General features: G+C 42.0%; 1 protein-coding gene across 1 annotated transcript in view; it reads right to left on the minus strand.

Annotated features, from left to right (window-relative positions):
* The window catches only part of LOC135082523 (serine/threonine-protein phosphatase alpha-2 isoform), a 62094-nt gene that overhangs the window by 8742 nt on the left and 38607 nt on the right, over positions 1-14745 (minus strand). The window lies entirely within an intron of this gene.

The raw sequence follows: 14745 nt of genomic DNA on the forward strand, positions 1-14745 counted from the left end.
TTTGGCATTTAGCCTATTTTACTAGTGGTTTGCGAAGTGGCTCTGCTGTCGATTATCTTAAATGAAGTGATTCGTAAGTGGTTCTGCTAAACGTACTCGTAAGAGAACATTATTCTACTAGTTCAGTGTGTCTTCAATATATTAAAATATTATTTGGCCCTGATAAAGGTTTGAAACGACAACATCCAGCTTTCACAATATTCCCTACCAACTTATTCAAAGTTTCTTTTGCAAACTGCCAATCTAAATTTACAAGTGGCACTGTAAAAGGATCGGGCTGCCATTGGATATTCTAGAGATTTTTGCACATCAATCGATTTCGTATGCTCTCGTTTGAATTACAGATTCTTTCTGGCGAAGAGGCAGAGCAGCTGTGGATATTGATAGTTACGAGGCTCTTTTTATTACGGGTGCGAGTTTAAATACAATTATGGGGCTATTCACGTTGAAACATATTTACAATTGATAATACTTAGATCAGAAAAATTCTCGTGGGGGCAGAAAAGTTCTCGATCGTCGATCGTCGGGATTAGGTGGACCGACGATCTCGTGAAGGTTGCGGGAACAACCTGGATCCGGGCAGCGCAAGACCGGTCGTTATGGAAATCTTTGGGGGAGGCCTTTGTCCAACAGTGGTCGTCATTTGGTTGAAACGAATAGGTCAGAAATTGGGGGAAGCTGAAAGGAAATTGCCAAAAACGAAGACGCAAAAAGACCAGTTGCCAGTATCATATGATAGGCGCAGTTATACGAATTTACGAGTATAAAGCTAGTCACGGCACTAGATTTGTGTAAGATCGAACATTTCCATCAATAGTCACGTGACGTATACGAAGAATAACACAATTAGCTTATCCATAGACATTCCGTTCGCTCGTGTTGGCGCCGCGATAACCTCAGGTACGTGTGTTTACCAGACGGCCGAGATAAACAATGGAGACGTTTCCAGAAGGAACTGCCCATCACGAGAACTGGCTAGACTTACGCCCGTATTTACAAACATTACTATGAGGTCTCACAGTGCGCGTGGACGCACAGGGTGACAAACCAATCACAGAGCTCTATTCAACGCTGTGCGTTCGATTTGCCGCTTCACTGAAGCAAGCATCGTTTGTGAATACGGGTGTAAGAGCGCACTTTACAAATCATGTGCCTATGTACTAGATAATGGCTGCTTTGGAGCTCTGTGTGTACACTACAGGTACCTGAAAAGGGTCTACATACTAAGAAATAAGATTTTTTTTCAGGAAATTCAACACTGGCACAAGAATTGATTAGCCAACTTTTGTGACGCAGTCACAGGACTGAATGCCTATGAAAATGACACAGGAAAGAAATGTATAATAATGATTCAATATGCGATTCGATCGATCCGTAAAGTTGTTTAAAACCTTAATTGTATTGTTCATTTATCTTGGTAAGTTAACGTCACCCTGATTCGACCTAATGGCTTTAATCCGGATACTAATGAAAATTTATAGCAGAGGATAGAGAACCGTTGTAAAGCCATTGTGCCTCCGTAAAACGTAAATGAGAACACATATTAATTAGCATCTTCCAGGGGGTTTAGCAAGGTGACAATAAACGATAGAACATTTGGACTGATTTTAATTTTCAATCGTATCTGAACTGCTGACCATAGTGACTGACGCCCGTATTTACAAACGATGCTTGCATAAGTGAAACAGCAAATAGAAAACACAGCGTTGAATAGAGCTCTGTGATTGGTTCGTGTGTCAGCCTGTGCGTCCACGCACACTGGGAGACCTCATAGTAATGTTTGTGATACGGGCGTGAGTTTCTTGCGCTGCTTCTTCTCAGCACTGGCCCATTTATTGTCCCGAAGCAGTGGTATGGTTAATTTGGGACGTGTAAAAGTACTTTTTAAAAGCCTACTTGCAAAAAAAAACATGGGTTTTATGAGTATTAACCAATCCTACTTGAAATGTTCAAACTTCGAGGCACAATGTTACACGTGAACGTAGTACTTGATTTAAATTTTACACGCTAAATCTTGGCAAAACATTTCGAATTGAAAGACCAACTCATATTGCTTTGTATGTGACTTGTTTTCACACTTGTTTATGTAAATAATATCTTTATCTTTGAGCGGAAACTACTAACATGTGCCTTTCAAGTCAAGTAAAGGTATTGCGTCGAAAAATAGCGCGGTAAAGTGTAAAGTATGTGGATTTAAAGTAAATGGTTTAAGACAATACTATAGGATTGCGTTCTATTCTGTATTCTATTCAATAAATGGGCCAGTGCTGAGAAGAAGCAGCGCAATAAACTCAAGCCACTATTGTCAGCCTATACTAGGTCTAGCGCTTAAAACTCGGTGCCTGAGGTATGGGAGCGGCACGGGAGGAGTGACATTGACATATTGATGTGACAGATCATAGCATTCCCTGCGTGATCGAATCAGAAATGAGGAGATCCGTAGGAGAACCAGTGACTGACATAGCCCGCAGAATCGCTAAAATCAAGTGGGCAGTGGGCGAGGCACATAGCTCGAAGAGCTGATGGCCGCTGGGGTAGGAAAGTTCTTGAGTGGCGACCACGAGAACGGAAGACGTAGCGTGGGCAGGCCTCCCACTAGGTGGACCGACGATCTGGTGAAGGCCTGGATGCGAGCGGTGCAGGACCGTTCTTTGTGGAAATCCTTGGAGGAGGCCTTTGTCCAGCAGTGGACGTCTTTCGGCTGAAACGAACGACAGAGCATATAAATCTGAAGGAGATTTGAAGTCTCCGCTGAAGTCTGACATTACAAAAACACCCTGCATGCCGTGCCGCTCATATACCTCAAGCATCATGACAGATTGCTCAAAGAAGAGACATTTTGTCCTCAAGTCTATCCGACGCTTTACGGCCTCTTTCCACGCCTGCATTATCCATGAGCTAGGGTTGTAGGAAATAGGAAATCTACAGGCACGGGTGACAATTACTCCAATCATCGACAAGGATGGGGCTGCGATGAATTCTTAACAAGGCACGTTAACAGCAGGTCTAGGGGAAATTGGCCGGTCGTCCGGCGTCGAACGGTACGCGTCCCAACTCCCACCGGTGTTGATCTGAATGCCTAGGCTGTAGGGTCGCCAGATGTGAAGAGAGAAGTCCTGACAAAATATGTAGTAACTTTTTCTGACAAGATTTGCCCACAGGAGCGAATGTTGCGGGAAAACGGGATTCTATCCCAGACACAGGTTTTAGTTTTTATTTTTAAACCTATCACAGGACAAAATGTTCACTTGGGTTTGAGTAGAGTTTTGAGTGTCGTTTCGCAATTGAAACCTCAGTTTGGTTTGAGATAAAGAACATCTCATTGCCTTCTCCCTTCGTCTCAATGTAGAACACGTCACTTTTCTATTTTGTGACGTCACTGTGTCGAACACTCCCAAATCCCTCAACAAGGAAACTCATTCTGGACTTTGGGAGTATGTGAGCTCAAAAATCTCGACAGTTATGCCAGTTTCCACCATTATTCCCTAATTTTTAAGTGACCCCTACGGTAACACAACAGGATTGTAGTTTTCATAGGGGTCACTTAAAAATAAGGGATTGGTGGTGAAAACGGGCATTAATCAGGTCAAACGTGATTCATGGTGGCCCTACGTGTTAGGCATGTACCGGCGACCCCTTTGTGTACCGCGAATATTAAAGCGCGCTACCTAGTTCTGCGAAGGTGAGATTTGGGGACTGTACATGACGTGGGTTCAACGTGTTTATTTTGCATGTTGCTATTTTCTTATTTTAATAATATTCGTGGATATATTTAGACGATCTCTCCGTCAGATATTCCTTGAAGTTAGTTTCAGTTTTGGTCGATTTATTTTAATAGAAAGCTAAAAAATAGCGAAAATATTGATGACCAAAATGGCTTCAGAGCTATCTACTCTTCAGAGCATTTACACGCTTCTGTGACAACAAAAAAGAAAGGAAATTCCGCTAAACATATTTCGGAACGAATTCCAAGTAATGAGATTCCATTAGTACACAATTGAATAAACGTATCATCACATAATGCGATATCGCGTCCATTGCCTCAAGAACTCTCCTTTCGTTATTTCATTTACAGAGCGTTGACACTTTATTCAATTTTCATCACACGTGTCAGGTAAAAAAAACTTTTGTTTCTTTTTTCTTTCTTTAAAGATTTATATATTTTTTATTTCTTGTTTGGTTTATATTAAGACTAAGTTATTATATTTCTTTTTATTTTATATTAAGACAAAGGCAATAATCCAAGGGCTTAAATATGAGCTACGAGAGCATTCAACTCCGACGAGCAATAATTCATCCTAATGCTCTTGAGTTATTGTCAGATTATGCGAGAAGCACTAGGAATATTAAATAACAGACTTAATATTTTGTTCGTATAGAATAATAATGTAAGTAAACTAAAAATTTAATTATTTTAATGCTAATAAGGTAGGAACGATAAATAAATAAGAAAACTTACGTCGAACATTTTTTTCTAGGACTATCGTCGAGCTAGCTTCTAACAAAAAGAGCACTATAGAAAGAGTTCAAGTACTTCTTTTACGAAGTTTGTAACAGTGGGGTGGGGGTATGTGTACCTACAGATATAAATATAAACAAACGATTATAATTTAAAATAAAGTATATTGTATCAACAAAGAAAAGTAACTAATAAGTAGTTGCAAACTATTAATTTAATAACAATGATAAACCGGCTAGTTAATAAGATAAGAGGGCTAAGTATTGGGGAACGAAGTATAGCAACGTATATTATAGAACGCCGTGCGGTTCGCTAACGAAGCCAACACGGGAACGACAATATACGCGCGGGGTAGCCTCCGCTCGGGGAGAATCAGGCGCATTCAAAGACCGACCTAAGTCGATGCAGAGATGTGCGCCCAGAACGCTCCGAACGCAGACTGGCCTCTGTACGGCGTCGACGCCTTTTATATGCTCCGTCCGTAGCGGGGCCGCCGCGTGCGGGGCAGGGTGTCGCTGCGTCATCGAGCGCGGGCGGCGCTGCGTCATCGAGCGCGGGCGGCGCGTCGTCGTGTTACAGGCTCCCCCTCTGGACCCGAAGACGCCCCGGCGAGGAGTCCAGTGGCTGCGCTCGTGGCTGCGCTCGTGGCTGTGCTCGTGGCTGCTTTCCTCGGTCTTCCTCGTCTGCGTAAAGGTTGTTCAGGATTAGGCAAAGAAGAGCCTGGCCCTCGATAAAGGGTAAGCGCTGAAGAGTGATATGTGTGTAAGGCGATGGTTGGATCAGCTGGGTTAGCTATTTCATATGAGCAAGGTCCATGTTGTCGCAAGACAACGTAGGGACCATCTCGTCGAGGATACAACTTAGCTGTTTGGTGTCGGGCTGAGCTGCTCAGGTTGTTAGATGCCACCAGCACGAGGTCACCAGGCTGGTATGCAGGAGATGGCCGGCGATGTTCATCGGCCGTCTTCTTCCTTGTTTCTTCCTTTTGCTCTTGAATTTCCTGCGCCTTTCGTACGGTTTCTGCTAACAGAATAAGTTTGGGCGTGATTTCGGGAATAAAGTTTTCAGATAAAGCTATTTGTCTGAGATCATATTTGACATCATCATAGGTCCTCAACTCTCTACCAAACGTTAAATATGCTGGAGTATAACTCGTGCTGGCGCATTTCGACGTATTCATTGCATATCTGATACTTGGGAGTTTATCCACCCAAGATCGATGATCATCTCCAACCAATATTGCTAATTGGGTTTTCAGATCACGATTCTTCCTTTCAACTGGGTTGGTTTCTGGGTGATACACTGGAGTAAATGCGTGATGAATATCGAGACAATACGTCAATTTTTGCATTATTGCGCTGACAAATTGAGTTCCGTTGTCACTAATGATACGACGGGGAATCCCGTATCGAAGGAAGATTTCATTAAGCAAAACATCTGCGCATGCTTCTGCTGTTGCCTGTTCTAAGGCGAACAATTCGACCCAACGAGAAGCAACATCCTCTACTATGAAAATCCATGTTTTATCATTCAGTGATGGAGGCAAAGGACCAAACAGATCAAAAGATAAGGTTTCAAACCTCTGATTCATCACAGTGGTCTGTAACAATCCTGCAGGTTTCAGATTGCTGGGTTTGTATCTTTGGCATTTGATGCAATTCCTGACGTGATTTTCTATATCTTTACGCATTCCTTGCCAATAATATCGTTTCGATATGCGTTCCAAAGTTTTGTCCACACCATAATGTCCTGCTGATGGTTCATCGTGATATTGTTGTAAAACGGCCAATCGCTCACCCTGTGGTATCACAAGTTGTCCGGCATCATTATCACTATCTTGTAGGTAGCGGTACAACATTCCACTACTAATGAAATAACCCTTATTTGACCAGTAGACTGCGTCTTCGTCTTTTATAGGTTTTTCTAAAGCTTCAATAATCTTTCTTATTTCAGGGTCTGCTATTTGTCCTTGACGTATTTCCGCACCAGAGTATCGGGGTAAATCTACGGAGACTATGCATATTTCGTGATTGTCAACATCAGTATCACATGGAGGTCTAGAAAGGCCATCAGCAACAACGTTAGTCTTTCCTGGAATGTAGTCAATCCTTAGGTTGTAGGGTTGCAGTTGTAGGGCCCATCTTGCAAGGCGGCCAGTAGGAGACTTTATTGACATCAGCCATTTCAATGCCTGATGGTCCGTGGCGATTATTACAGAAGAACTTTCAATGTAGCCTCGGAACTTTGATACAGCCCATATTACTGCCAACGCTTCGCGTTCTGTTGTGGAGTAATTTCTCTCAGCCTTTGTCAATAAACGGCTCGCGTACTCGACAGGGTGTTCATCAGCGCCCTCCCCCTGCACTAATACAGCTCCTAAGGCGTAATCGCTAGCATCGGTCTTGATTGTATACGGCTTCGTAAAATCAGCTTGTCTCAAGATAGGTGCGCTGGTTAGATGCCGTTTTAGCTCGGTGAATGCGTTTTCTTGTGCGCTGCCCCATTCCCATGGAGAATCCTTTTTTGTTAACTGGGTAAGAGGTTGGGCACACTTAGCAAAATTTGGTACGAATCGTCGATACCAAGAGCACGTTTGTAAGAATGATTGGAGTTGCCGTACATTCTTCGGAATAGGTATGTCTATCATGGCAGCGATCTTTGCAGGATCTGTCTGTAGTCCGGATCTAGTAATAATGTGCCCGAGGTAAGGAACTTGATTCTGGCAGAATCTACATTTCTGCTTGTTAACAACGACATTGTTCCTTTGTAGCAGCTGAAATAGCTCATTCAGGTCTTCCAGGTGGCGTTCAAATGATGGAGATAGCAGAATTAGATCGTCCAAGTATGCCAGTAATTGTGCGTCCATCTGTATTCTTAATCGATCAATGAACCGCTGGAAAGTAGCAGGGGCATTTCGTAGCCCAAACGGCATTCTTTTGAATTCATATAACCCAAAAGGCGTGACGAATGCTGTTTTTTCCTGGTCTTCACGGCGTACCTTAATCTGCCAGTAGCCTGCCTTTAGGTCTAATGATGTCATATATGGAGTTGGCTTGGCTTCATGGAGGAGATCGTCTATTCTTGGCAGTGGATAAGCATCGGGTACGGTTACGTTGTTTAATTGACGATAATCTATGCATACTCTTATGTCGCCATTTTTCTTGGGTACCATTACCACCGGGGCTGCCCATGGTGACTTGGATAATTCGATTATACCCTGTTCCAACATTTGATTGATCTCTTGGCGTAAGATTTCTTTACGTACAGGAGACATTCGATACGGGGGAACGGCGATGGGTGGATGATTGCCAGTCTCAATAGTATGTTCCACCAAGGCAGCTGGCTCCCCGTTAGACACGAATACGGCTGCATTTTGTTCAAGAACAGCATCAAGCTGTGTCTGTTGCTCATCATTGAGACTAGTTTCTACTGATATCATGGCAATATCGACATCAAGACTAAATATATTAGTACTATTTGGTGAAAGTTCTATTTCAGCTGTGTTGATTGCCATCTGAGCGTCTCTAAAGAGAGAACCAACAAATCTCGGCGAATATCCTTCAAGCCTCGGACTTTCATGTATGGGTGATGCAGGTGGTGTCATAAAACCAATCAATGGAGGGGGTCCGTAAGATATTTCCACGTCTTTTTCTTTCTGATCAGTAGCAATTGGAGACGGAGTCATCTGCATTGGACTCACCATTGGTTCCAGTGCAGTCAGTTTAAACAGTTTGCTGAAAATTGTTTCAGTTGAAGTATTTTCTGACTGAGTAGCAGCTACGGATGTTGTTTCTGATTGTATCGTCGCTACCGTCGTCATTTCGTCATCCTCATTAATCAGGTCGAACTTCTTTCCAGGCTCATCCAAAAAATGGTACAGAAGTTGAGGAAGGTTAAGCACCATGTTCGCGTCCTGTATAAAGTCCACTCCCAAGAGTGTCCTATTGTCATGTGATTCGGGCAGCACAATAAAATTTGTCAAAACCGTTCTGTTGCTGATAGAAACAGGAGCAGTGGTTCTTTTTATTTGTTGCCTTCGTTTCAGACCATCGGCCAAGGTTATGGTGGCTGTTTCCGTAATGAATTTCATACCTTGCTGTTGAAGTACTTGGTACAAAGACTGGGAGGCCACACTTAGTTTAGCCCCAGAATCAATGTGGGCTCGTCCCTTGACATCACCAATCCGAATCTCTACGGTTGGTCGTAGTCGGGATATGTAAGAGAGGCTGGGACTTAATGCGTAGAAACCCACTTCCACTGAACCTATCTTTGTGCCATTGCCACCATTACATTTCTTGCATTTGCTTCTTATAACGCCGGGCTCACCGCAACCGTAGCAAGTAATTTTTGTAGGCGTTATGGATTTATATGGGACAGCAGCACTGGCGGAGTCCTGTGTTTTCTCGGTATAAGTTTCCTTCTTCCTGCAGTTTTCTTCACTGTGCCCGAAAGCACGGCAGAATGTGCATCGAATTCTTTTGCCTGATGAAGTGGAAGGAATGGTATTCTTTGTGCGTTCGATCAGTACTTCTTCAATTTGGCGAGCCTTCCTAAGAAACTCGTCGAAACTGCTGACGCTGTCTCGGGGTATCTTGTCCCTGATGTCCACGTGCAATGAAGCGTACAGAAGATCCAAACATTGACTTACAGTAAGTGCAGGCTTCGGCAGTTCGGCCATAAGTGCGCGCTTCTTGGCAACGAAAAGTTCTGTGCCCCTTGGTTGCGACTGCTTGATACATACAATTTCTTCATATATCTTATATGCTGGTCTCTTGGGCGCGAATGTGGTACGAAGTAGTGTTATGGCCTCAGACCATGAGGTAATGTCGTCCTTGACACCCAGCCACCATATGGAAGCTTCTCCGGTCAGCAGGAGTGTTAGCCCTTCAATGGCGTTACTATCACTGACAAATTCTATCTTTTTGAACGTCGTGATGGTTGATAGGAACGCTTCAACTAATGCTGCATCGCGAGTTCCATCAAAGCGGGCCGTACAAAGCGCGAAACTACCAGGCTTAGACGGTGAGAGTGGAGCGGAGTTCCTGCTCGCTAATACTCCAATAAGGTCGCGGAATTGGTCGTCCGTGAAACTAACGTTCGACATAACTGCTTTGTTACGTCGACTACGTCGGGGCAAAATATTATAAAGATCAATCTTCACGGTGAAATATAATGTGGGTAGTTGTAAAACTATTCGGGACTAAAATAAATAAAATAAAATATGCCTACTAAAATGACTTTAAAAGAGGATAGAAAAAAATAAAATAAACATACATGGACTATAGATAAACAAAGCCCGCGTTGGGATGCCAATTTGTAACAGTGGGGTGGGGGTATGTGTACCTACAGATATAAATATAAACAAACGATTATAATTTAAAATAAAGTATATTGTATCAACAAAGAAAAGTAACTAATAAGTAGTTGCAAACTATTAATTTAATAACAATGATAAACCGGCTAGTTAATAAGATAAGAGGGCTAAGTATTGGGGAACGAAGTATAGCAACGTATATTATAGAACGCCGTGCGGTTCGCTAACGAAGCCAACACGGGAACGACAATATACGCGCGGGGTAGCCTCCGCTCGGGGAGAATCAGGCGCATTCAAAGACCGACCTAAGTCGATGCAGAGATGTGCGCCCAGAACGCTCCGAACGCAGACTGGCCTCTGTACGGCGTCGACGCCTTTTATATGCTCCGTCCGTAGCGGGGCCGCCGCGTGCGGGGCAGGGTGTCGCTGCGTCATCGAGCGCGGGCGGCGCTGCGTCATCGAGCGCGGGCGGCGCGTCGTCGTGTTACAAGTTTAAATATCAAAAAACATTTGACAAAATTAGAAAACTTTTCCAATCTTGCAAGACAAACTAGAATGGGTAATGTTGAAGCCGATTTTGTAGAAAAGGGTTGTTTGGTAAAAAGATTTTTTAATAAAATTACTGGGTTTGAAATTTAGGCCACCTACACAGAGGGATTTCCAGCGAATAGGAAAAGTTTAAAAGATTGCATAGGTTATCCGTGTGGTTCGAGAAGAATAGAATAGGACCAACTCCGTTCTTCCTTCGGATGATGCAAGAGGTGACTAAGGGAGAAAGGAGGAATAAGAAATATAATAATATGAACATCAAGCTTGTCTAACCTATTTGTAAATTGAAGAGGGTCGTGTTCCTGCAGTGGAGGCTAAGTAAGAGACTGATGATGATAAGAATATGTTAGTGCTTAGCAGTAAGATATTCTTTGGACTACGGACTACCGCATTGTTTACAAGTTGTAAATAATCATTTTTGACGTCCAAAACATTTTAGCGCACTTTTTCCAAACAACCAATAATTCCTCATACACATTTCCAGCTTCCAAGTGACGGCAGTGGCACCTTGCCAGCGTGACTCATCTGCCCAGGAGGGGTACTCCGAAACGCTGTTTACGTAGTTTCGGGGTTGTCTGTCACCGTCGCTCATGCTGGCATGTCGTTTGGCGAGAGAGAGATGGTCACATTCGAAACTTAGAACGTTTTTCGGAGTAACCCCGCAGGAGTTACTTCGCACCGTGTTTACAAATCAACTGGAGACTGCTTAATTAAATCCGACGTTTGTGCACTCCAATTTGCCTCGCTTCTCCACGGGGACTGGATTGAATGTTTGTACGACTGATTGCGTTGCTTTATGGAATGGTGCATTCCTACAAAGTAACATTTTGGCAAGAGATTGGGACATCGTAAATCATTTACGGTTTGTTTGTAGTAAGTGAAATTGTAGAAGCATCTGGACTGGAACATAATTTTTCAGTTGAAAAAATCAACTGCACTAGAAGCATGGGCACGATCCTTTAATTAAGTAAAATTAATGAAAAGAGAATATTATAAAACCCCTATTCAAAAAAATAATGATACAGAAAAACATTTCTGAATCGCTGCAATCAACTCTGAGACATGGAGCGAGCTCTATATTTTTTTATCTAACTTCGCTTACAACTTTTTTAACTACACAGTAAATAACAGTACTCAAAGCATCATTGTACTACGTCACGGTTCAGTGGTACGAGAACGAGCGTGCGCCGGCGTCGATGCCACGTGCGGACGCGCACGTGAACGTAAACGTACCAAGTAAATTGTTTCTTATTTCTATGTGGCTAGGAGCTATAATTATGGAGAAACGTCGGCTAATCGTTTGAATAATTACTGGGAACCAGCTGGAGTTGGTTGAGTGAATAGGATGTATCCTATGTAATTACGAGATAAATTGTTTGGATCAACGTGATCGCAATAAATCGGTCCTGTGGTCGAGAGGTGATGCGTATTTACAGATAACTATGTAATTTAAGACATTGTAAGGGGTATGGGTTACATGTTTAATCATTGGGTTTTATCTGAGGAAGATTATTGTTATCTTCTTCATAATCTATCACGATGCAATTGATCTGTTAATCATTATGCGAATATTTTTTGCACAAGAAAGGTTACTTCGCAACCTTGTTACTTCGCAATTCGTACAAAAAAATCTTGTGCGACAAAAATTGTAAATTATTTGACCATATGCGTGATCCAGATAGATCTTTATGTCAAAGACATTCAACTTAACAAGTATGAGAAAGACACGTGCGAATCAATTTGGCACTCAAGCGTATAAAATTGCGAGAAAACCAAGATCAATCAGGCAGCTCCATCCAAAATATTGATACAGAGGGAGGGATTGACACGGCATATTCCCGTCCCCATTTCTCGTTTTGAGCAAATAAACAATGGCGTAGTGACGCGGGCGTTTAATATCCGGCGTGCATTCGGCTTTCTTTGGCTTGACGTCATCTCGCCAGGATGGCTGGAAATATACGAGTGGGGCTGCGATGACGCAATTGGTGTAATATTTTGGGGCTGAATAAAATATGGTTTCGTAAGAGAAAAAACCTACCTTTTTGTATTAAAGAAACCTTTTTGTGTTCGGTACTGAATTAAGTGACGCATTTGTCTCTAACAGTTTGGGAGGCAATTCTACTCGAACTTCTGATAGTAACAAGAAAAGACGAGAGCTAAACTTAGTCTTAACAAATTTGTGGTCCACAAACGAGATACAGTCGACCATTACTACTGATACTCGATCCCAACCTCAACAAAAAGCATCAAACAACAAATTCGCTACCTAAATAGCTTCTTACGTTTCCAAACAGAAGCCCTCACACTCAAGGTCATTTGCAAGGAGTCATTTGAATTACGTGATTCGCTCTACATTAGTTCAGGTGCCCCATTATGTAAAATAAGTAGGTCCACGGCGTTGTTTACCCGGTGCCAATCACGCACGTATAGTGCACAGCTACTATCGCATAATCCGAGGCAAGGTCAACGGTTGCATAACAAAATGATACGCAGTTCGTGGGGTGAACTGACCAATGTCAAATAAGTCTAATCCAGAATTATGTAATTAGAAATTCGCATCTTCGGGACTATTTCCACCTCTCGTTCCCACCACTGCAACTCCAGTATAGCCAGGATCTACAGCTTGACCGCCATAAAAACCCGACCAATGAAGGTCAAGTTTGTCTCGGGGGAAAGTTAAACTGTCATTGGGCCCGCAACGAAATTAATCAGAAGAACATAGGAGGAGTTCGAAATTAAGATTCGATTTCCCTCCATTGCAAAGCGGATGACAGACAGGTAACAAACAAAGGTTCTAGATATTCGCATCTACTATAATCTATTTAGAATACATCAGTATTCATCAAGTAATTTTATTCTATATCTATTTGCAAATATCCCAATCAAATCAAAATAATGTACTACACATCCCAATATTAATAATGCACATAATGCAAAGCAAACTCGGATCAGACGAGCAATTATAACGAGCAAATATTGGATGAAATACATGAATAAATCATGCATGTACATATTTTCCTTATAAATTAGTAATTTATTAGTTAAACCAACACAGCTATGAAATTCAAAATCGCACTTTATGCGCATGAGAGGCGTTATCTACTTAAACTAACTTTCAAAAACTAATTGCATTAACTAGACTTATTGTTTTACGGTTAATATTGCGCAATCCATTGTTATTCATACGACTATAGCAATAAAAGTTAAATTGAAACGACATCTTTATCTAAGGCTGTTCTCACAAAGTGCGACGCTGAACAAAGTATTCAGTGGCCGAGATGCCTATTGTTCTGCGAGAGACATGGCACTGTTTGTCAGCACTCTGAAACTGAGAGATTGTTCGTACTTGGTACCTACAAAGAAGCTCCATCGTCTACTATCCAGATTCTAAAACCAGATGGGACTGGGTTCTGCCTGCGGCTTTTACTGCATAGATTCCAGATAATGGTCTTATGATCATCCTATGATATGGCTCAACAGATTGATTCAAGACTGTATTATGTAACTACTACTAATAGGAGTTAGGGCTTCAGCTCTAGCTAATCCTATTCTCTAACCACGACTAAGCCATCGAGGGTTTTCCACTGAAATTAAAAAATTCAAGACGTTGGTAGATTTCCTAATTTTAAGATTTTCTGGGGTGGCCAGGGCCCAGGATCCTCCATATACGCCTATGATTCAAGATCAACCTCACTTAGGGGTACACCTGTCACTGTCGCTCATGCTGCCATCTCGCTTTGTGTGAGAGGGATGGAAACATTCGAACTTTGGATAAGATTATGTTTTTGGGATTACTTGCAGATGTGGCATCATTATTGCGCAATATCATTTGAGGATAATGATGCGAGTAAATAAGCTGAGCTAACCCAAGTGTGAAACAAGGCTTCACGGTGATGCTAATGCTAGGGTTTAAAGGAGATTAACTGCTGCGTATAAATCTAGTTGGTAATGTTGTATGATGAATAGCCCAGTTAATATCTCTGGCAGACGCAGTAAATTGCTTGCCGTTAGGTAGAATCTATTTTTTTATTGATATTGGGTCTTTTGAACATCAAGAAAACAAAAACAAGAGCCCGACTCAGAATTCAGATTGAATGAAATTTACAGAATGAAAACAGGTTATTTAAAAGATTTCTCCACTCCACTTTGGTGGAAAACGGGACTAAATGAGAAAAGAATGAATATATATACCTAGTAAATTTGTATGCAGGGCTTGCATTTCAGTCAAAAACATGCGGTATAACTTAAATATGGCTCAATAAAAGTGCTATCAATAATAAATAAACCGATAAAAATCTATATTTATTACTTCCACCGAGACACGCTAGTCTGTCGATAATATTAGATAAGCGTGTTTACTTCGTGATTCTATTTCAATAACGCCATAATATAAACTAACTAGAGAAAGGTGCTCGCCCGAATA

Source organism: Ostrinia nubilalis, chromosome 21 (genome assembly GCF_963855985.1).
Source record: "Ostrinia nubilalis chromosome 21, ilOstNubi1.1, whole genome shotgun sequence".
In the NCBI taxonomy this organism is placed as follows: Eukaryota; Metazoa; Arthropoda; class Insecta; order Lepidoptera; family Crambidae; genus Ostrinia; species Ostrinia nubilalis.